The 23999-nt window shown below is 37.1% G+C and overlaps 1 long non-coding RNA gene across 1 annotated transcript in view; it reads left to right on the forward strand.

Annotated features, from left to right (window-relative positions):
- Nucleotides 1–3898: 3898 nt before the first annotated feature.
- The window catches only part of LOC121141945, a 31787-nt gene continuing 11686 nt past the window's right edge, over nt 3899–23999 (forward strand). Inside the window, exons 1-3 of the long non-coding RNA XR_005878923.1 lie at nt 3899–3938; nt 19347–19442; nt 20860–20935. This is a non-coding gene — a long non-coding RNA (uncharacterized LOC121141945). The remainder of the gene's footprint in view (nt 3939–19346; nt 19443–20859; nt 20936–23999) is intronic.

Consider the following 23999-nt stretch of genomic DNA (forward strand, 5'->3'; position numbering starts at 1 on the left):
ACATCAGTTTGGCAAGACAAGTTGGCCAGTAAGTCCAGGAATCCTATTGCTGCAACACCCCTAGCACTGACATTACAAGTGTAAATTTCACGTGTGATCTAAGGGCCTAAATTCAGGTCCTTGTATTTGTAAGGCAAGCACTTTTAGCTAAGCTATCATCTTAATCCCTCAAGCTGTAGTTTAAAATTTTTTTTTTGTGGAGGTTGGAGGTACATGGCAGAAATTCCTGTAGTTAGGAGGTAGAGACAGAAATATTCTTTTGAGTTCCAGGTCAGCCTGGGCTAAAGTGGGACTTTGTCCAAGGGGATAAAGAAACAGGAAGAAGGAAGGGAGAAAAAAATATAAGTAAAATTCAAAGTGACCCCTTTACTTGTAGGTTTGTTGGATGAAGATTAGATGTTTCATTAGCAGAAATGAAGCAAAACTAATCCTGTTTTATATCTCCTTCAGAGCTTTTGGATGACCAAAGCCTAAAGTCACTGAATAATAATACTTGGAAAGAGATCTTTTTTTTTTCTTAGCAGTAGGTTTCAACAGTGGACTATAGTATTTAGAAAACCATATTGTAAGCAGATGTGTTGTCATCAGGCTTTGTTGTTCCATTTATAGAACATAGACAGAGTAGACAGTATACTTTTTAAAGACTGGAGCCCTCTCACGATGCTGACTATCGGCTTCGTTTGAAGTCAACAGTTGCATTAGCCCAGGCCAGCACTCATTTGTGCTGGAAGCTATGAAAGCAGACACTGACTTCTCCTTAGGAGGTGAACATAGTCTCTGCTAACACCTGCCTCTATGTGGGAGCTTTGTTTACGCTCAACTCTGTCAGTTGTACATGGCCACCTTCCATCAGCCTGACTAGATTAAAAAACCTCCTACAGCTTCTGTCTCAGCATTTGCATACCTTATGTTAAGGAAGAGTCCTCTTCCCTTACAATTTAAGAACCCTACCCCTTCTAGCTTCAGAGTTTTCTTTTGTGCCTACTTTAACTCTCTACCTTCATAAAGTCGAACAGTTTTGGTCAGGACTTCTCTGATTTGGCCTTGGTCTAAGGTAATTCTGTAGCTGGCTGATCTCTTCAGACAACTAAAAGTTTCTTCACATCTGCAATTGCAGTTACATTGTTTTACGTATCAACTATGTGTGCTTTCTGAAGTAGAATATTTAATTTCTTCCAAGAACATTCCGTTTGCAGTCACAGCTTGACAAATGCTTTGGTGCCAGGTGACTACTCTTGGATTTTGACATATTATTCTTGGATTCCTAATATTATTAATCTTTTTGCTGTGTGTGTGTGTGTGTGTGTGTGTGTGTGTGTGTGTGTGTGTACGGGGTTTGAACCTAGAACCTCACATATTCTAGGCAAGCCTTGCAACCACTGAGCTATACACCCTTCCTTAATTCTCATTTTGTACTTTTGATTAAAAATTAGAAGCACATGATTCTTCGTTTCACTTGAGCACACAGAGCTATTAATTGTCCAAATTGTTCTATCTCAGAAAATAGAGTCAAGGAGATGTAGAGATGTAAAAATGACTAGTTGATGGAACAGTCAGTCAGGGCACACATAGCTGTTACCAAGTCCATCATTCCAATGCAGGTCCCATTTGTGGTGTCCTCAAGATATTGTGTCAGATATTATAATAATAATGAAAACATTTAAAAAGTTCCAATGATTACCAAAGTGTGACAAAATCATACATCAACATCTGCTGTCCTGTTGGGGAAGTGTATATGTCAATAAAGCACTGTTGGCCAATAGGAAAGCAAAGATAGGTGGGACTAGGAGTCCAGGAGGACTCTGGGTAGGAGAAACACAGGAAGTCAAGACGTAACACCATGGGGTATGAAGCTAACAATTAAAAGGTGTGTACATACATCTGGAAGTGGCAGTGACCACAACTCCAAGCCAGCAGCTTTTGCTGGATCTCAACATAGCCTGAGACTGAGCTGGAATCACGCTTACGCCCGCCATCTTAGAAAAACTGCAGTTTAAACTGCCGTGGTTTTAACAGATAAGACACATGGCCAGAAAAACAAAGATTTACAGTAAAGTCAGACTTGGATGAAGAAAACCCTCTAAAAGTTTACAGTGTGTTTAAAAATATACCTAAGATAGAGAGAGAGAAAAAGAAACGACATAGTGGTAAATAAGTAGAGAAGTCGGCTGTGGTGGCGCACACCGGTAGGAATTTTGCTCCAGAGGCAGAGGCAGGCAGGTTTCCAAAGAGAAACCCTATCTCAGCAAAAAATAAATAAAAGTAAAATAAATAAAGTAATAATAGATAAATAAATAAGGCACGTAAAGATGGAAAATACACAGAGAGTCTGGATACTGTACGCTATTGTGTTTTTCAGTTTTTTCATTGCTCAGGAAGGAACAACTGCCTAAGTACACTTGATTATAAATGCTGCTGAATTAATTCACCTTATATCTTTTGAAAATGCCTTGACTTCAATTTTGAGTATAAGGATATGTTACTTTGGAAAAGAGTTTTAGTTTATGTTTCCACAGAGGATGAAAACCTGAGGATTCCTTCCAGGATTCTGTGGTTTGATGAACCAAGACCCCCGGAAGCAGTGGGCCATGTGTTCCAACAATTGAGACAGCTAAGATGTCTGCAGCCTTACAGACCCCGAAAATAAGGACTTATACAGGTTTCTGAGTTTTGTCATGATCCCCATGGTATGAACAGCGCCCCCTTCCAGCACGAAGCAGTTTGGAATGAGCGACATCCTAATTCCCATCTTGTTTATAAATCTTTGTTTTCATTTAAATGGGATTATTTATAATTAGTTAGTGATCACAGCCAATCTCTTTTTAATGGTAAAAATGGGAATTATAGTATGGGTATGGTTTTTCATTTATTGATACAAATTCAAGGTCAATTTTGTGATATGTATATTTTCCTCTTGATTAAGTATTGTGCTTGTACTGATCTTTTAAAACATAATGCATAATTAAATAAAGGTTATAGATAGTTACTTATAATAGTCAGAACTTATAGTTATGTAAGTTAGGTTTTCTAGATATACAGAAATATATTTGAGATAGATAGGCAGTCTTCAAACCCTTCAAAGACCTTCATAAAATGGCATTTAAAATAGTTTAGGGCTTTTCTTGACAATGAGAAATGTCTGCTCCTGGCAGCACCAATTCCGTCTGAGATGGGCATCGAAGGAACTCATTATGGAGTTTGCTTTCGACATGGCAAGATTAGCCATTTGGGCAAGAAACTGCTCTTGTCTGGACTGCTTGACTGTTGCTGTATAAACTGGATATGCAGGACCCACAGGAAAGTGACTGCTGAACCCAAACAATCCTTCAGGGTTCCTGCTTCATGGAAGAGTCTACGAGACTTTCTGAGGACACAGAAAAATGACTGACAGACTGCCAATGCAGATGGACAGTTTGAAATTTCCTGCTTTCCTGAGAATCTTCGGGACACACTGTGGCCTATGGGCTGAAGATGGATGCCCCAACATTACAGAGAAACTTCAGGTGACTGTCCAGGTAGCAAGAAGTCTCTGTCAATTCTAGTGTTTATATATTATCCTTCTGTAGTCTTTGATGGAGTTGGAAACAGATAGTTATAGTTTTCCTTAGTTATGATAAAAGATAAGCTACATATATAACTTTGGATTCACAAAGATAGGATGGATGATATTTTCTTTAAATCTTGCTAAAATATTGTAACTATGTTCTTACTTGATAACTGTTCTGTTATATATAATTTGACTGTCTTAAAGTTAAGACCTTTCTTTTTGTTTAGACAGAAAAGAGGAGATGTTGGGGAAGTGTATATGCCAATAAAGCACTGTTGGCCAATAGGAAAGCAAGATAGGTGGGACTAGGATTCCAGGAGGATGCTGCGTAGGAGAAACACAGGAAGTCAAGATGTAACACCATGGGGTAGGAAGCCCAGAAACTTCTCCGGTAAGAGGAATACTTAGATTAACAATTATGGGGTAATTACTTAAGTCAGAGCTAGCTAGAAACAAGCAAGGCCAACAGCTTCATAGTTAATATAGCCTTCTGTGTTTATTTGGAACTGATGCGGCTCTGGAACCAGGCTGGCAGGAAGGCTTCCCTTTACACTGTCCAAACTATGGCATTATCAGACTTATTTGAGGCAGGGCTATCACAAACTTCAATTTTTGTGTGTGTGTGTTGTTTGATTTTTTTAAAATCAGTATTTGCAAAGTGCACAAAGTAAAGGAAAATGTTATAAAAGCCTATAATAGACTTAGATTGAATCTCTAATTGTCCTATTTTATATCCTCAATGGAAATTAGCTTGCCTACTGCCATGGACATACTGACTAAAATAATTTTAGAAATTTTAAACTTTAAAAGCTGAATTTTTATTTGGAATATGAAAGAATTATCTAATATTTTCCAATGGGAAGTAAAACTTGGGATTTGTAACAATATTACTATGCAAAAGAAAAGGTTTTTCTGGAAATGAAAAATGAAAGAAAAAAAGCATGGTATAGGAGAGACTGGTTGAACAAGAAAGATTTTCCCAATCCTTTCTTGTCATGTAAGACTTAGTTTAGTTTTCAAATAACATAAATGCCCTGACGCCTGAGACATGAAATTAAACAAATAGAAAAAGGCTCATGGCTGGTTTCTGGGATTAAGGGGAACACTAAGTTCAGTTTTTAATTAGAAAAAAAATATTAACAAGTAGTTTGTAGTTTGGTCTTGCAAATATTTCTAAAACATGTTATGTGATTGCTTTTCTAGGCTCTTTACTAAGTAATTTTTAAGTTAAAGTTGATTCTTAAATGTTGTAAAAGTTTGAGATTCAAGGCTCTTCCAGGAAAAGATCAAAGTTATGAAATATAATTTAAGAATATTGGCAAATAAAATACTTCTAAGGTACCTTGCCTTTGATATATCTTTTCTATTAAAGATTAATAGTTGAAAATGTCAAAACAGCACAAAAGGGAAAAATTTAAACCTTGCAGAGTTATTCTGTATGTTTATATATAATGAGCTGCTAGTGTGTTGTCAAGAAGTGGGTGGGGCTAAAGTCTAGTAAATAATGCCCCTCTCCTCCTTCAGTTCTGAGAGTTAGTATGGCTGATGGGTAGGGATCTATACAGCTAATAGTATAATCACTCAGTATTTTCTATGTCACCCTCATTTCTCACTATAATGCTGTATAATTTGATTGCTGAATATTTTTTAAACACCTCCAGGTATGATTTTTATTTCTACAAAGAACTGAGGGGTATAAAATTTTTCCAACACACATTTGTTTCTGTGAATACATAGCTGTTGCTTGAGGAAGTTACTAGCTGATTTGTATCTGGAAGTAAATCAAATGCAGAAGGAAATAACAGATAACCTGTTCTTCTCATTTTTAGTCTTATAAGACATCTTAGAGGACTTCTCACAAATGAAAGAAAAATTCAGCTGTCACTTTTTTATATAATAGATAGCAAATACATTTTGGTATAATTAAAAAATTGAGTTTAGAAAGCACATTGGGATTGCTGTCAGTCCAATTTATTATGTTGTTTCTGAGGATCTCAATGTGTTGGAAGGCTGAGTTAACTCCTTGGGGAGCATACATAATATTCCTGGCCTTAACAAAGGCAAAGAACTGATAATCTTACCAAATAAAAACACATACCAGCTATGTAACACAAAACACAAGTAAGCTTGTAATAACGGTTATTTTAGGAAGGTATTTCCATTTACAGTTAAATGAACTCACTGTTAGTTTTCATTTGAACTCGAACAGTGAAAAAGATAAAATCTCATGGAATTATGGAATAAATCTCTTATGCTATGCTATGATAGCTTGTTCTGGATTCAAGGAGGCTAGAAGAACACAGTACCAGGGTTCTATTATTAATGTGATGTGAGTCTATTTTTAACTCTGTCTTTTGAGTATCTCTTGTAGTTCATATTTCCAAGAGAAACTCTGTTTAATTTAGTTAATTATTCAAACCTCATTTAGGCTGAGCTTCTCTTCTCCTAGGCCTGGACCAATGGATAGGAGTATTTGTTAGAGATGGGAGAAGTAAGGCATAATCTGTGATAGATTATAATCAACATGGAAGCTAATCTCTGAGCAATATCCATGAGAGAGTTCCTATATTCAGTTAATTGAGGAGGGAAGGCTCCCCCTAAATGGAACCAACACCATTCTGTAGGTGTGGTTTGGGCAGTGGATAAAAATGAGAAAGAGATACCATGTCTCCAAGAGCTCCTTATCTTAAAAGACTATACCCTCAGACTGTGAACCAAATTAGACCCTTCTGTCCTATTTTACCTTCTGTTGTTGTGATAAGAAACACTGATCAGAAGCAACACTGATCAGAAGCAACTTGAAGGAGGAAAAGGTTTCACTAAAGAAAACTAGAGTAGAAATTCACACAGTGAGTGACAGGAAGCATGGAAAGAAGCTGTTCAATAGCTTGCTCCCTGTGGCTTCCTCAGCTACCTTCTTTATAAACCCAGGCCCACCTGCCCAGGGATGGAACTGACCACAATGGCCAGGGCCCAACTATATCAATCAGCAACCAAGAAAATACCTCACAGACATGAATATAGGCCAAATCTACTGAGGCAACTCCAGTTGGAATTCCTTCTTCCCAGGTGCCTCTAGATTTGTGTCAAGTTGACTGCTGAAGCTATGACACCTTTGTTCTGCCTTTGAGTTGCTTTTGCCAGGTATTTTGTCACATCAGCAAGAAAAGTAACTAAGCTGGAGAGACTAACTCAATTGTTAAGAACACATATTGCTCTTGTAGAGGTTTGGAGTTCAACTTCAGCATCTACATTCAGAGGGTTCAACTGCCTGAAACTCTTGCCCTGGGGGATCCAATGCCCACTTTTGGCACACACACATACATATACACACTCATACTCTTACACACATACATATCAATAATAAAATTACTTTGAAAAGGAAAATTCACTAGTATACCAAGTGAGACCTCATGGCTGGGAGGGATCTGGACTGCGAGATGAGGGATGAGCAATACAGTTCTAAGGAACACATAGGGTGAATTCTAACATAAGAACATTGGCCTGAATAATAGCTACAAAATGCTCTTTATCGTTCCTCATTGTAACTGAGACAAATTTTTAATATAACTTTTAAAAAACTTGACTATAAGCCCAGAACTGTGTGTAAGTATTTAATTATACTAATTAAAGGCTAATTTTCTGGTTGTGGAGATAAAGCTAGCAATAGGTTTTCTTTTCTTCCTCACCACTAAGTGGGTCTCTATACAAATATATGGTCTCAGAGTGGAGATCAGCATAAGCTGATTATAGTGCCACTTCCCATTCTAATACAAATGGGAGAAGGATCTGGAAGATCCCTTATGAAGAGGAAGACGAAGATTGGCCAAGTAGGACCAGAATTTCACATCAGAAGCAAATCAACTGTGTCCAGAAGATGGGTCATATTTTAAAACGAGACTTCTCTCCCTGAAAACTACTGGCTGGCTGGAGCAGGAAGAGTAATACTTGTAAAAGGTGTATTGTGAAAACAGAAAGTAAAAGGGTATTAGTGATGCATTTTATGCTAATGAATTATGCAGTTTTTCTCCTATTGGGGGTTTTGTTTTGACTCTGCATTATTTAAAATGTAAGTCTAACTGTGACTAACCCAAAGTTTTTGAGACTTGACACTTAAGACAGTTGGTGAAGAAACCTACATTATTATTTTTGGTGGTTCTGTGGAGGACCAAAACTGTAGAATTGCCATCTCTGGTGCCTTTTTTTAAAAACTAGCACATACTTGCTGGGCAAGATTCTAATCCATCCCAACTTCTTTAAAAGAGACATGACTTCAGCTCGTGTTGCCTGTATAAATTCCAAGTTTTGTCTTTGGCTTTTATTGGTTGCCACTGAAAACCATCATGTCTGACCACTTAAAGAGGAAAATCACTAAAACAAAACAGTAAAGTCCTTTGGGAAGTTTTTGTCCTTCACTTGAGAGTCAGACCTGGTGTAGAAACTAGTAAAAACACTCAACACTCAACTGAATGTTTACTATGTGACAGGCATGTTCCAAACCATAGGTCAACATTGGATCAGATGTAGCTTGTTACCTGGCTTGGTTGTTTCTATATTGAGTATGAATGCTTTTGTACTGTAACAATAGAACTGAGAAGTGACAGAGAGTTCATGACCCACAAATATTAAAATATTTACTATCCTGGTCGTTGAAGAAAAAATTTCTGACACCTGTTAAGTTCAGTGTGTGTGTGTGTGTGTGTGTGTGTGTGTGTGTGTGTGTGTGTGTGTGTGGTGTGTGCGCACGTACAAGACAGAGAGAGACAGAGAGAGAGCATGTTCATGTGAGTGTGCATGTATGTGTGTGTCTGTGTGTGTACACACTTGCATGTAATAATTATCACAACAATTTTGTGGAATAGGTAACATTTTTCCATTGTTATTTTATTGCAATATTTGAGCAAACAGAATTGAAAATGTCCTTAAAGCAATACAACTAGTGATCATCCCTCTCAAAATTTTCAACATTAGTCAGAAATAATATAATAAAGATCCTAATAATGATAGTCATCATTAATAAAGAATATATATGAATGCTGAAATTAGTGTTTGACATTTTTAATCTGGAAAGTCCCATAAAAGTCCATGTGGTAAAGGCTTAAATTCCCAGTAGGTGCTATGAACTATTAACAATAGGACTATGTGGGAGGTCTTCCTGCCTCTGTGGGTCGGCTATTAAAGGAGATAGTAGAATTTTGACCCCTTCTTCATCCTTGATTTTATTTACTTCTTGGTCCCAAAATGATTGGCTTTGCTCTGCTACATAATCCCTGTCTTAACAAGCTGCTTTCCCACATGCACAAAAGCAATGGGACTGTTAATTGCAAGACTGTACTCTGAAACTGTAAGCCCAAATAACTCTCTTTTCTATAAGTTAATTATCTTGGCTTTTTTGTTATAATAACAGAAATCTAACTAATACAATAAGATTCAGTAATTCTTCACCAGGAGTAAGTGTGACAGTCAGGATACATTGGCAGTATCTGGAGACATTTTTGATTTTTATAACTAGGGTTGCAAGTGAGGAGGTTTCTACTGGATGAAAGCCAAGGATAGTGCTAAAAGTCCTACACTGCTTGGGAAAGACCCTAGAATGAAGAATTAAATTTCAAGCAATTAATAATGTCACTCTTGTTAAATCCTTATCTAATCAAGTTACCTTACTGTAGGTCAGCCTCTTCTGGTTTATAATAAACACCATCTCATTCAGTTTATCTCAGTTGATTGGTATTCAAATATGCATATAGAACATAGATTAGTTGGAGAAAAACTAATTTAATACTAGTAGCCAACATAAGGGACCTTTGATAAATGGAAGACAGTTAGACTGTAGAGTACTTAGAATAGAAGCTCAAGCCATTGCTTCTTATGTCAATCCACTGTGGAGACTCAACTACCCCCTTCTTAGTCTACTGCCACTTCTATAATGACTACTGGTACCCACAAATGGGCTCTTGTCTTCTGCATTTCCTTCCTTCTGACAGACAGCTTTGTTTCCTCAAGCTTCTGCATTAGTTTCTTGATTATAGCTATAAAAATTATCAGTGGGAATTTATTCTCTTACAGTATCTGTTGCATTCTTTTTAACTAACTTTGGAGTTCTTCTCATAAAGACTACTATGGTAACATCATACCTTCATAGATAATCCAAGACAATTTCGACACTTCAAAATTCTTAATTTAATCACATCTGCAAAAGTCCTTTTCATCACAAGAAGTAATGTTCAGGGGCTCTGGTTACTAGGATGCACACATATTTGAGACCAATATCCTCTGTGCCTGATGCCTTTGCCCATTGCCTTTATATTCTGTGTCCCCCAGCTTCCACCTGCTTTGATTTTTCAGTTCTGGGCATGCTTCAGAATTCTCCACCTGCCAAATAATATCAAATAGTATCAGCTTATGATATACAGCAAAATGATTGATAGGTAAAGAAAAGCTCATGGTGGTACAGAAAATCATGCTATCCTTCTGAATCGATGCCATTTGTCTTGAGACTTCACTTTCTTTCTGTTTAAAGATGCAGAGATCCTTTTCTCCTCCTATTTTGAGCCTAGCCATGCAAGCTTGTTTAGTTAAATGGATGAGTAGACCTGTCCACACACCACTGTGAAGCCTCAGTTAAGGTTAAAGGGACTTGTTTTCCTTCTTTTATGTACTTCATCATTGCTGGGACCAGTTTATAGGACCCAGAGAAATAATGAGAGATCCTTTAAAGGCATAAGTGTTCCAGCTGAGTCACCTCCATGGGCCCATCCTATGTGCCTATTGATACATGAGCTATGTATCAATATAACACCATTAAGAAATAAAGGTGTTCTTTATTATTGTTGTTTGTTTTATTTTTTCTTTTCTGCAACATAGCAAAAGCTAATAGAAGCAGACAGTCATCTTCAAAATGGACTATGGCTGTTTTCACTTTTTCCAGGAAGGGATTGTGGATATGGCAGGCACTCAGTGTCATGGCTTTGCTACAACAAAGAGGTGGTTCCCTTAAAGCCCCAAACAAACTGTACTCAACCTAAAAAACTGACCCAGTCAAAAACTCTAAGAAGAAATGTTTCTCCCTGTTTAAGTTCATGCATAACAATGTCAGTCCTTGGTGACCTAGGCTCCAAGTATTGTTGCTAAATCCAATATGATATTTAGAAAAGAGAAGATGTTTAAGACATCTATAGGAAGAGGAAATCTATTGGTAGCTGAGATTGTCCTTGTTCCTTTCTATAATGTCAAATGATACTCAAAGAGACCATGGAAAATGTAGGTTGGCATAGATACTTGACCATAATGAGGAAGTCCATGTGGATTGTTGGGTGATATAGGTCAAAACCTAAGATCTGAGATCAAGGGTCCATCTAGTGAAGAATGTTGGCTTTATAGGGTTAACCAGAAATGTCAATATAACTATTACAGTGTGCTGGAAAAGGTGTAGACTGTACACAGGCTCCTTTCATGCACACAGCATTTAAATTCTCATTGCATAGAGAAAGGATGGCTTCTACCATTAATATGTTTGGAGCATTCATAAGCATGGCAGCCACTTCTTCAATGTAGTTATTATAAGTTATTTAGAAGTTTTAGCCTGATTTATATTTAGTTAGAATGCTTCTGCACTAAACTATGTCTACATGTTTAAAAGAAACAAGGGAGGCTGCCTGGAAACCTTCTCAAGATAATAAAGAAATTTCCCAAGCACATAGCATGGCTCAAACCTCAACACATAGCAATATAAGGGACACTATAAGATGTTTTCTATATTTGACCTGTAATTATATAACTATGAAAGTGAGTCTAGAAAATTTTTATTCTTTAGGATAATATTCAGCAAAACAAAGATAAATTTCCTACAGCAGAATTTAAATGTGTTTCTTTCTGTATTGGCAAAAATATCAGAACAGGTAAACTTAAGTGATAAAATAAGATGAACTGTGCTATTAATTCTTTAAAGTATTGTAATTTATGAAAAGTCCATGGCAAGCTAGTCAAATAAATTAAGGCTCATAGGTGTTAGTCAAGCAATTAAACATTACTATTTTTAATCCAATGATTCTTTTATGTCTGTAAATGTAATTTTACTTTAAAATATTAAACATGCCATGGTACAGAAAATTCCTCAGGATATTTTATCAGAAAACTTTAGGTTTAAAACCAATCCAGAAAAATCTTGAAATAAATATATTTTCTTGTTTTTTATGTTGTTCATGTGTGTACTATAATATCACTGCTGAGGAGTGTCTTCTTCAGACTTATAAATAACAATAAATACTACTATAATAACCACCTTGAGATGAGTTTTTAATTGCCTTGATGACTATAGTAGCAATTCCAAAAATATGCTAGCTCTATTTACTTTGAATTTTATTCAGCATATGGGCATAGGAAAGCATTAGCATTTTCCAGTTCTGAGGATGAATGTGTTTAATGTTGTAATAATTCTGAACAGTTTCATGTTTCTAGTCATGAAGTTCTAGAAGAAATATAAATACAGAAACGAGTGTCTGCTGCTGTTATTCTCTCTACAAGTTTGGTGAAGCTATCAATGATATAGATCAACCATTTTGGCTTTCTTTGACAATGAACTTAATTAAACATACGATGCAAAAGTATTTCCATCAACTGTTCAGAAATATTCTCACTATGTAGATGCATTTGCATAAACTTTGCTGATCAGTTCTGAATACCTTTTTAATGGAAGCTGAATTCTATCATACCTGGGAGTAAAGTATCAGAAAATGACAAAAAATTTGGTACTGAACCTCAGTCCATACAATCAGTTTACAAGAAACAGAACTTTTTTTTTCAATTAAATTTAGTTTGGAGTGAGACTGTTCTGAGGTGCAGAAACCCAGTCAAATCATTGTGGGATCAGTCTCTTGTTCTTCTAATGTTCAGCTCAAGGTTCATATGTAATGCTTCTAAACTGTCAAAACCTAGCAGCTGGATGAGGGGAGAATTTGTCAGAGGTTGCATGTGCCAACCCTGGCATTGTCAGAGGCAGTTTCTTCCTCCTCTGATATTTAGCAGTCTGTCAAGAGAAGTACTCTTGGGTTCTTGTTCTTCCTGATGATAAAATAGATTCAAGTCGTGCCATAAATTTGCTACAGTGCCTCTCTTAGGGACTTATGTTGGCTGTGGTACTTCAGCATTAGACCTTCTTAAGAAACTTGCTGAATGTAGTTTAATATTCACTGTTTTAGTTCTCTTATGCATTTTAGAATTACCTTATCATTCTTTACCATGTTTGGGAAGGGTTTGTTGTAGAATTTCATTCAACCAATAGGTTTTGAGGTACGGCCCCTTCTGGGTGTTGTCCCAGGTGCTACATGTAGACTGATAAGCAGGGAGAAGAGGTATGCTCTCTCTCTCTCTCTCTTGTATGGTGGGCAGAGATCTGATCCCAGCTTCCTGCACCCCCCAAGGCAGAAGACCGTGGTGACTATCTACCTTTATTATGTGAGTGTTCACCAAATAAATATTTGACATCCTGATGAGCTCTTGTGAACTCCCTTACTCATGCTCACATTTTGGGTGTTCCACATTGGGCATCAGATGTAGAAGGAGACTTTTCTCCATGTAGTTTGGTTCCACTTGGACCATCTCTGCCCACTGGGTTCCCACAGCCACTTATAAGATAACTCAGAGAGTTAGTATACATTTATATTGTTTGACTAGCTCTCTCTTACCAGCTAGCTCTCTCTTAAAATGTTAACCCATTTCTATTAATCTGTGTATCTCCACGTGTTTGTAGCATATCAGTGATGCCCTTGCATCTTGCTTCCCTGGCGATTACATGATCTTTCCTCACTCTGTCTTTCCTCTCCCTCTCTCTTTGTTTTCATTTCCTACCTAGCTAAATTTTGCCCGTCTATTGACCAAAGCAGCTTTGTTTATTAACCAATAAGAGAAAGGCATAGTCACTGCACACAGAAGGACATCCTACATCAGGGCTTCAAGTTACTTTCTTTAGACTATGTGACCATAGTGACTTAATGCTTCCTTGGCATTCCTGTTCTCAACCGGGGCCTATGTAAGCGTCTTCAACACTTAGCTAATGCCTGATGACTTGGAATAAGGCTTTTTCTTAGGTAGAAGGCCCCAATAACTCTGAGAAAGATAATTCCTTTCATGTCTAAAGATTGTATTAGATATTAAAGGAGTAGACTTTATGAGGAGGTATTAAGTAAGAGTGACTCCAGGGGCAGAAATCATAGGATCCAAGAACTGAAGCTGATGCAATGAGACATGGCTATGGCTGTTGATTCGGGGACAATGAGAAAACTGGGTTGATTATAATGCTTCTACTGGGGAATAATAGAAAGCAAGGTCAAACACATTGGATAGGACACTGTAGGTTGAATTTTCCTAGGGTCAGAGCTGTTTTTCCTTTGCAATAATGAGTTTTCCTCAGACTTTTGATTGAAAACAGTTTGAGGGAAGTACAAAGCAGAGAAGGATAGTTCTACAATTTATGGCTATGGTCACCAATTTTGATTTTAGTATAGTCAATAGTGCTTCTTTCCTATCACCCCTCTATAGTAAATTTTAGTGAAGACAGATGGGTTTAGAGTTCTCTGTTGAACTTGTGACTCTGTGAGATAATCTTGCTTAGGCCTCTGGGGGAAACATTCTGCAAAGAGAGAGCTACAGACATATCCATAAATAAACTCCAGCCTAAACCAAGACAGGTAGAGAAGAACCAGCCATCAAAAACTGTGTTCAAAGTCAAGTGGAGCACAGATTCACGACACTTCTCTCTTCTCTGTGGTCTTTGGAAAATTTTCCTGAGGCAAGGAGTGTTAGAGTGACAGCCCCACATCTGCGGTTTTTTCCAGAAGTGAAATCATCCTCTCTTTAATACTGTTTTGTCTTAGCCTAGCACACATGGCTTTATTCAAGTTATTCTGTATGCAGGGAGGGAAGCTGCTAGAGAGCTCTGTGTCTTAACCATTCTTGGATGTAGCTTTGCCCCAGGAAGGGCTTCTGCTCTCCACCTTTGTAGATATGCACATAAGTATTTCTGCCAAGCACCAAGACACTCAAAGAACACCATGCTTGCCACTGAAAACAAGTGTATTGAAAGTGTATTTGTGTGTGTGTGTGTGTGTGTGTGTGTGTGTGTGTGTGTGTAGGGACTGGAAAGAAGGAGTAAGAGAGAGTGAATGGGTATTGTAATCTAAATTTTTGTACCCTACTAATATTCATATGTTCAAACTGAATTCTTTATGTGATGGTGTTGTGGGTGAGCTTTTTAATAAGTCTCCAGGGCATTGAATTAGTAAGTGTGATAGAATGAATGGATATATATATTATCAAATATATATACTTTATCAAATCATCTTATGCTGAAATGATAACAACAGTTGTCTGACATCTGTGTGGCTCAGAACTGGTAGTTGCTTGGTTCTTTAGACTGGGTGCCTTGGTAGTCATATTAATTCTACAATGGCTATCTTACACTGGAGAGGTCAAGAACCCTGTACTTGCCCAGTCCATGAGGCTGTGTGCCTCAGCAGTCCAAATCTGGCATTGGGAACCTGGAAGGTTTCTAGAGAGATGCTGAAGCTTAGTTCCCGAAGCCTGGAAACACTTGTTCGGGTATCAGTGGAGGAGTTGGCCACAGCAACAAGGGCAATAATGCAAAGGCCAGATGAAAGGCCAAGGGAGCAAAAGGTTAGTCATCTTCCTTGTGCCTTGCCCTTTTATCTGGGCTGCTGTCAGAAGGTGCCACCCACATTCAGGTAAGGCAATCAGGACAGTCCCTCAATAGAGGTTCCCTTGTTAAGTGACTATAATTTGTAGAAAGTTCACATTAATGCCAATCATCACAGGCGTCTTGAATGGGATTTGGGCATTTATAAAACAGGACCCAGGGAACTGCCTATGTCCTACACTTTTTTTGTTATTGTTGTCGTGTTATCTCATGAAAACACAAGGAGAGACCATCATCTAAAAACAAGAAAGCAGGTCTTCCCTAGATCCAAAACATGGCAGTACCTTGATTTTAAACTTCCAACACCCAGAATTGTAAGGAATTTATGTTGTTTTTAAGCCATCTAGTTTATGACATTTTGCTATAGCAACATGAATGGACAAACAATGAAATAGGGTATGGGGTCAGGACACAAAGAGGGAGAGCGAATTTCCCCTCAAATAATTGAGAAAATTTAGCCAATACCAGATCTCTCTCTCTCTCTCTCTCTCTCTCTCTCTCTCTCTCTCTCTCTCTCTCTCTCTCTCTCTCTCTCTCTCTGTCTCTCTCTCTTTCTCTCTCTTTCTGTGTGTGTGTGTAAAACAAAGAAAAGATTGAAAACAGCCAGTGCTAGACAAGGTGTAGTGCAGCTGTCCCTCTGATGCACTGAGGATAAGATTATAATCAAGATACCTAGAATATGCATCATGAACCTTAAAAATATCAGTAATTCAATTTCTATGCATTTTGACATCTGAAATGAAAACAAATTTATGCGCTAAGATATTCATTGAAAGATTATTTTTAATAAACACCAATACAGAAAACATTCAGGAATTATGGATGGGGTAGGAACAGTTGCTAAAATATACTTATATGTAATGGAAATTACATATCTATTAAAAATGATGTTTACAAATAGTATTTAATCACAAGGGTTGCAATTCTGATCACTATGCTTAAGAAACTGTATTTCAAAGTTAAATGTGCAATATGATTTCAGCTATGTAAAAACATGCATTAAAATATAGGAATTATGTCAGGATGAAAGCAGTGGTGGGTGATTCTCTTCTCACCTTCTCATACTAATGTCAACACATTTTCAGCCTGTGAGCCTCTGTAAGAGGTATTTTCTATAGCATCATTCCTAACAAAAGACAACTACACTCCTCTAATAGATGGTGATAATTGAACCATGCAAGTCACAATATAAAGTCTTAATTCCCATTGACCCAGTCACTTCCTTTATAAATTGTCTCTTTAGGAAACATTACAAGTTCATGTTTTGATATCTGTTTTGTCTGCTAAAAAAATATTCTAGAAATAAGGTAACAGGGGGTTGGAGAGATGGATCAGTGGTTTAGAGAGCTTGCTGCTCCTCCAGAGGTCCTGGGTTCAGTTCCCAGTAGCACATCAGGCAGTTCAAAACAACCTGTAACTCTAGTTCCTGGGTACCAGCACTCATGTAACACACACACACACACACACACACACACACACACACACACACAAAACGGACAAATAAACTTTTTTCTTTTTGTTTTTATGAGACAGGGTTTCTCTGTATTGTTTTTGAGGTTGTCAGATCAGCCCGGCCTCGAACTCACAGAGATCTGCCTGCCTCTGCCTCCCGAGTGCTGGGATTAAAGGCGTGTGCCACCACCGCCCGCCCGGCACAAATAAACATTTAAAAAACAAATAGTAAAGCAGCAGAATGGTCTAGAGTATGGTTTCCAGGGTAAAGTCTGTACCTGGAACCAACTACATCCCCAGTACTTAGAAGCTTATTAGTATCCTCGAGTCCCTCCAGAGATGAGCCTAATGTACACCCTGGAGAACTGATGTCACAATCTTAATTTTAGCAAATCCTGTTGATTCATATTCATATTCAAGTTTAGGAGGTGCTGACCAAGAGCAGGGGTAAGTTAAAAACCATGATCAAAAGACCAAACCTGTCCACATATTATCTGTAGGTATTTTTGCACCACCATAGAAACGGATATTTTTGATAGACAATGCAAGTCCCACAAATCATAAACATTTACTATCTGACTACAGAAAACATTTGAAAGCAGTTATTCTATACAATGGATACTCCTTTAGCTTATGTGCTTCTTTACCATTGAAGGTACAAAGAATATCTTGAGAATTTACCCTGTGACAAGTGTTGACCAAGTGTCTGTGAAATTGTAACTTCAATTAAATATATTAACGTGAGTTCCATTAATAAAAATTTTTGTAGGGAATAAATGTTGATTATGCTTGCATACTCATTCTGTTCCAGAAACAAACACATTAAACAAAACTATTTTTAAAAATGAAAATGGATCACAAAGGGCTGGTTTAAGCTAATGCTGTGAGACAAAATAAATCTAAAGGGTTCCACCTGCTGGCAGAAATAAAAAATGACTCCAAATTAAAATCTACATTAAAAAGATTATCTAGTTCACCAGAAATGATAATCTTGGAACTCTAAATCAAAAGGACAATTATTTGGTCCGTTTATTTTAAAGAAATAATAATCATGGAGTATGAAGGCAAAATTATAGGTGTTTTTAGAAGCTCATACAAAGCAAACATAATCATCGCTGATTTAATAGACTAAGGTTTATGAACATATAGGCCACATATTTCCTAAGAACCAAGATAATTCACCACTAATAAGATACTATAAAATATGTATAAATAATTATGTCATACAATTCAGAGTTGTATCACATTCTAAGTTGCTAAACTTTTGTTTCTTAAATTTAAAGGGCCAGTTATAAAATTATAAGAAACACATTTAATGATAGTTTTACTTCAGAAATTGAAAGACTATAAAGTCTTAACTGGAGAATTTTAATTCAATATGTAAAGGTATATTTTATTTCTCATAAATGAAAATAGTCCCTACATGGTATGTAATTGGTCATCCAAACATAGAGAAGCAAGAGCTGGCAAGCCAGATACAATATTATCCTTTTTTGTTTGGTTCATTTTGTTGTTGTTGTTTTGAGACACGTTTTCTCTGTGTAGCCTTGGCTGTCCTGGAACTCACCCTGTAGATCAGGCTGGCCTCAAACTCACAGAGATCCATCTGCCTCTACCTCCTGAGTGCTGGGATTTTTAAAGACTTATGCCGCCATGCCCAGATAGATGTCATCTTCTTTTTAAAAAAATTTTTGTAGTGTAGCATAATGTTTGTATCATAAATTTATCCACTCAAAGTAGACTATTCAATGATCTTTATTAAATTTAGAAAGTTTTGAGACTAATTGCTGCAGCCCAGTTTTAGAATATATGAAACATCTGTGATGGGGGGGTGTCCTTCTGCATATATGTTTTTCTTGGCCAATAGCCTGGCAGGAAGTATGGGCTGGGCTACCAGATGAGGAGAATTCTGGGGCAAGGACTAGGAGAGTGAGCCAAAGGAGCAACATGCTGGAGCATTCTCCAGTAAGTGAAAATCATGTGGAAATACTTAGATTAATAGAAATGGGTTAATAATTAAGAGACTGATAGACAATATGAAGCCTGAGTCATTGACCAAACAGTTTATAATTAGTGTAAGTCTCTGTGTATTTATTTGGGGGCTAAATGACTGTGGAACCAGGTGGGACAGAAACAGTTTCTGTCCCCATGTGTCCCCACTTGCAGTGTTTTAATGTATACTTCTATCCCTAGAAAACAATTAATATTCTATGTAAGATTTTACATTTGTGGATTTTACATTTATTCAACAGAAATAAATATGCAATATGTATCCTTTAAAGTATGATGCCTTCCTCTTAGTATGTATTTTGACTTTACCCTAATTATAGCGTGTGTTAGTAGTTTTCTTTCTTTGGTTGCTGAATAGTTTTCCCTTTGTAGGATATAACCTTAATTGATGTTTTATTACATATATACATTGTGGGATGACCAGTTCAGGGAATTTAGCATACATGTAATCTCAAAAGTTTTATTTTTTTGGGATAAAAATATTTAGTACCCTCTGTTGCAGCTGTTTTGAAATTTACAATCCATTGTTAACTATAATCCTCTTCCAGGGCAATACAACACCAGAACCTGTTCATATTTAAACTTTTGTTGTATTCATTTTATCTTATATGTGAGTATTGTCTGCAGGAATGTGTACCATGGGTATGTTTGGTACCTGTGGAGGTCAGAAAGAGGATATTGCATCCCCTGGAAATGGAGTTATGGATGTTTATGAATCACCAGGTGGGTGCTGAAAATAGAACCTGGTTCCTTTCAAAGACTACTCTCAACTGACAAGCTATCTCTCCAACTGCCTCTCTCCAAACTTATTCATTTTTATGTTTTTTATATCTATTTTTCAATTTAATAATTTACAATCATTATACATATCAATACCCTCATTCCCTCTCCCTCCCATTTTTTTTATTTTTACGAGACAGTCCTACTCAGCAGAAAAAAAGCATTGAAATCTTGAAATTCTCAGGCAAATGGATGGAATTGGAACAAACCATCCTGAGTGAGGTAATTCAGTCACAGAAAGAAAAGCATGGTATGAACTCACTCATAAATGTGTATTAGACATAGAGCAAAGGACTATCAGTTTACAATCCACACCACCAGAGAAACTAGGAAACAAGGAGGACCCTAAGAGAAAAACGCATGCCCCCCCCAAAGAAGGGGGCAGGGGCAAAAATTCCTGAGAAAATTTGGAGCATGGGAGGAGAGGGGAGGGAGGTAGCAAACTTACTCTTTATATTCTTGGTTAATGTCTCCTTCTCTCTTCTTCCCCAACTCCTCCCGGTAACCATTATTCTGCTCTCTTCAAGTTTGTCGAATTTTAGCTTCCACATATGAGAAAATATGTCATTTATTCCTTTGTGCCTGGCTTCTTTGATGTAACTTAATAACCTTTAGGTTCATTTACCTTATATTGGCATAAATGATGGAATTTCTTTTGCTCAGGCTGAACACTATTCTATTATGTGTCTATATCCTGTATTTTAGCATATGTTTATCCATTGATGGACACTTGGTCTATTTCTATGTTCAAGGAGCATGTAAATGCAGACATCTTTCAATATACTGATTTCCTTTGCATATATAGGCAGTAGCAAGATTGCTAGATCATAACATGATGATTCTTAGGACTATGTTTTCCAAAATGATTGCACCAATTTATAATACTACTAATAGTATATAAAGGTTTCATCTTTTTACATGTCATTGTTAACATTTATCTTTCATCTTTTTGATGCATTATCTAAGAGGTATAAGGTGATGTTGCATTGTGGTTTTAATTTATTCTACTGATAGGATGTTGAACAGTTTTATATATCTGTTTTTCACTTTATTTACTCTTTTGCTAAACATTTATTCAAGCCTGTAGCCCATTTTTGTTTTTTTCAGTTTTTTTCTTTGTTTGGTTTTTGTTTTTTTGAGACAGGGTTTTGGAGCCTGTCCTGGAACTCACTCTGTAGACCAGGCTGGCCTTGAACTCACAGAGATCCACCTTCTTCTGTCTCCTGAGTACTGTGACTAAAGGCATGCGTTATCACCTGAATTTGTGATTCTCTCTCTCTCTCTCTCTCTCTCTCTCTCTCTCTCTCTCTCTCTCTCTCTCTCTCTCTCTCTCTCTCTCTTCCCCCCCCCTCTCTTACAGACCAAGATGTGAACTCTCAGGTATTTCTGCCACCACATATCTGTTTCATCATCATGAACTCTAATCCACTGAAAATGTAAGCCCAATTTAATGTTTCCTTTATAAATTGCTTTAGTCATGGTGCTTTGTCCCAGCAATAGAAAAGTAATTAAGACAAATAGGCTGTCCCTTGACTCAGAATGTTTTCCTGTTATGCAGAGATTGTTAATATGGTGAAATGCTATTTACTTATTTTTATTTTCTTCACTATGTTTTAGGAGATATGATCAAGCAACCTCCTCTTATACCAATGTCATAGGCTTTTTGCCTTTTGCCCTTTTAAAAGTATGCTTTAATAGTTTCAAGTACTTCATTTAAGTCTTTAATCTATTTGAAGTTGGTATTTAAAAAACAAGATAAATATAAATTTTTGGGGTATAATATGTTTGCTGTGGTTAGATTGTTTTTTAAAGTGGGTCTGCCTAGTCTCAAACTTTGGGGTTCAAGCAAACCTCCTGCTTCGGCTTCCCAATAGCTGTGGGGACAGATGCATGTTTCTGTGTCTAGCTTATGCTTTGATAACTATGGCTTTATTTATTTATTTATTTATTTATTTATTTATTTATTTATTTTGGTTTTTCGAGACAGGGTTTCTCTGTGGCTTTGGAGGCTATCCTGGAACTCACTTTGTAGACCAGGCTGGCCTCGAACTCACAGAGATCCACCTGCCTCTGCCTCCCAAGTGCTGGGATTAAAGGCATGCGCCACCAACGCCCGGCGATTACTATGGTTTTATAATGCATTTTGAATTCTTATAGTGTGATAATTCCAGATTTGCTATTTTTGCTCAAGACATTTTTGGACACCGTATCTCATTGAGATTTTAAGTTCATTACATATTTCTAAAAACTAATTGTAGTTGTCTTAGTTCAGTGTCTGTTACTATAACACAATACCACAAATTGAGTAATTTCTAAAGGGTAAAAGTTTATTTAGCTCTTGGTTCTGAAAATTTGTATGTTCAGGTACATGAAGCCTGTGTGTGGAGAGGATGTTCTGACCATGTTATGGGATGGCAGAAATCATTACATGATGAGACAGAGTGAGCATGTCAGCTTAGATTTCTCCTCCTCTTCACCTCTCCTCTCTACCCCTTGTTCTCTTCCTCTTTCTTCTTCTAACTCCACAAATGCCAAAATGGAAGTTCTACCCTCATGACCTCAGTGAATTTTAATTATGCCCTGAAAGCCACACCCCAAACACTAATAACGCTGGAATTATGTAATTGAATTTCCAACACATGAATTTTGTGAAGAAACATGCAAACCAAGAATTAATACTGGTGAGCAGTAGCTGAGGTTCTTTTGTATAGTGAGATTGACAAAGATTTCCTTAGGCATTATTTATGGGTGTACTATATATTTTTTCAAAGAAATTGTAGAATTGGCAGATATTTTAATTGTCAACTCTTTAAAGTTTAGCATCACTTTACATAATATGTAAATAGCAAAGTCAACAGCCTTATCTTATATAGAGTAAGGGAGGGCAAGGGGTACAGCTCAGTTGGTAGACTGCTTGCCTTGCATGCATGAAGCACTTTGTTCCATCCCTAGTACCTCATAAATTGGACACAGTAGCTCATACCTGTGACCTTGACACTTAGGAGATGGAGGATTAGAAAATCAGTGTCTTCCTCAGCTGCATATGAAGTTCAAGGACAACCTAATTTGGAGATCTTGTTTCAAATGAGCAACAACAACAACATCAACAAAACTACTCTTAACGAGAAGACTGTTCAAAAGAGAGAACACAAAAGTAACTTTGTGCTGGATAAACTTGACAAATACTCCCTGGAGCTGAATGATAAAAGTTAAAACTAAGAGTGATGAGTCACATTAGCAGGTGGTAAATCTGATGTGATATGATAAGAATAGTGTTTTATTGCTTTGGTCTCTCCCTTAAACACACTAGCCTAACTTAATAAAGAGAAGTCAGATATACCCCAGTCAACCTGTGATAGAATGTTGTTAATGTTTCTTCCATGTTTAGTGTGAGAAGATGGAGAACAATTTTTCTTTTGCTCAGGAAGAACACATCACCCTGAGCAGGATGCAGTTTCCATAGCCACCACAATAAAGACAATTTTCTACAAAACTAATGGCATTTCTAATATATGATCCAGTAATTAACTTCCTGGAATTAATCAAAAGATGCTAAAAATGTATATCCACACAAAAACCTACATACAGATGTTTATAGTAGATGTTTCATTATTCCCCAAGGTGGTATCATCCAATACATTCCTGAGTAGATAAGAAAAAAGGTGCAGTATATCCAGATGTAGAGCAATGTGCTTGAATACTTAATCCCCAATTGGTGGAACTGTTTGGGAAGGATTAGGAGATGTGGCCTTGTTTCACTGGGTTTGCAGTTTCAAAAGACTTGTGCCATTCTTGGAATTTATTTCTCTCTCCCTCCCTCTGCCCTCTCTCCCTCCCCCCTCCCCCTCACTCCCACTCCCCTCACTCTGATTTCTGTTTAGCATCAAGATGTGAGCCCTCCCAGGGCTGTGGTGGCGCACGCCTTTAATCCCAGCACTCGGGAGGCAGAGGCAGGTGGATCTCTGTGAGTTTGAGGCCGGGCTGGACCGATAGCCTCCAAAACAATACAGAGAAACCCTGTCTCGTAAAAACCAAAAAAAAAAAAAAAAAAGATGTGAGCCCTCAGCTGTTCCTTCTACCATGCCTTTGCTTTATCACCATAAACGCTGACTCTCTGAAACTGAAGCCCAATGAAATATTTTCTTTTATAAGTTGCCTTGGTCATGGTGTTTTGTCATAACTAGGACACCAGATGATGAAATGTTATTCAGTGATAAAATAAATAATAATCCATGAAATCAGAAAAACCCTTACAAAACGAAAAAAAAACCCACAGTACATGTAAAAATTGTGCAGTTTTAACCATGTGTCTTTCTAGAAAAGGGAAAACTAGAAGACAGTAAAATAATCTATAACTGTTAAGAGTTTATAAGGGGAGGCAGTAAACAGGAGCACAGAGCATTGCTAGAGCAGTGAAGAATTTCTGGATGATATTCTGTTGGTGAACAAATGAGATTATTTCTCTAAACTAATAAAACACAAAATAACAAAAATGACTCC

The sequence above is a fragment of the Mesocricetus auratus genome, unplaced genomic scaffold (genome assembly GCF_017639785.1).
Source record: "Mesocricetus auratus isolate SY011 unplaced genomic scaffold, BCM_Maur_2.0 Super-Scaffold_100008, whole genome shotgun sequence".
NCBI lineage: Eukaryota > Metazoa > Chordata > Mammalia > Rodentia > Cricetidae > Mesocricetus > Mesocricetus auratus.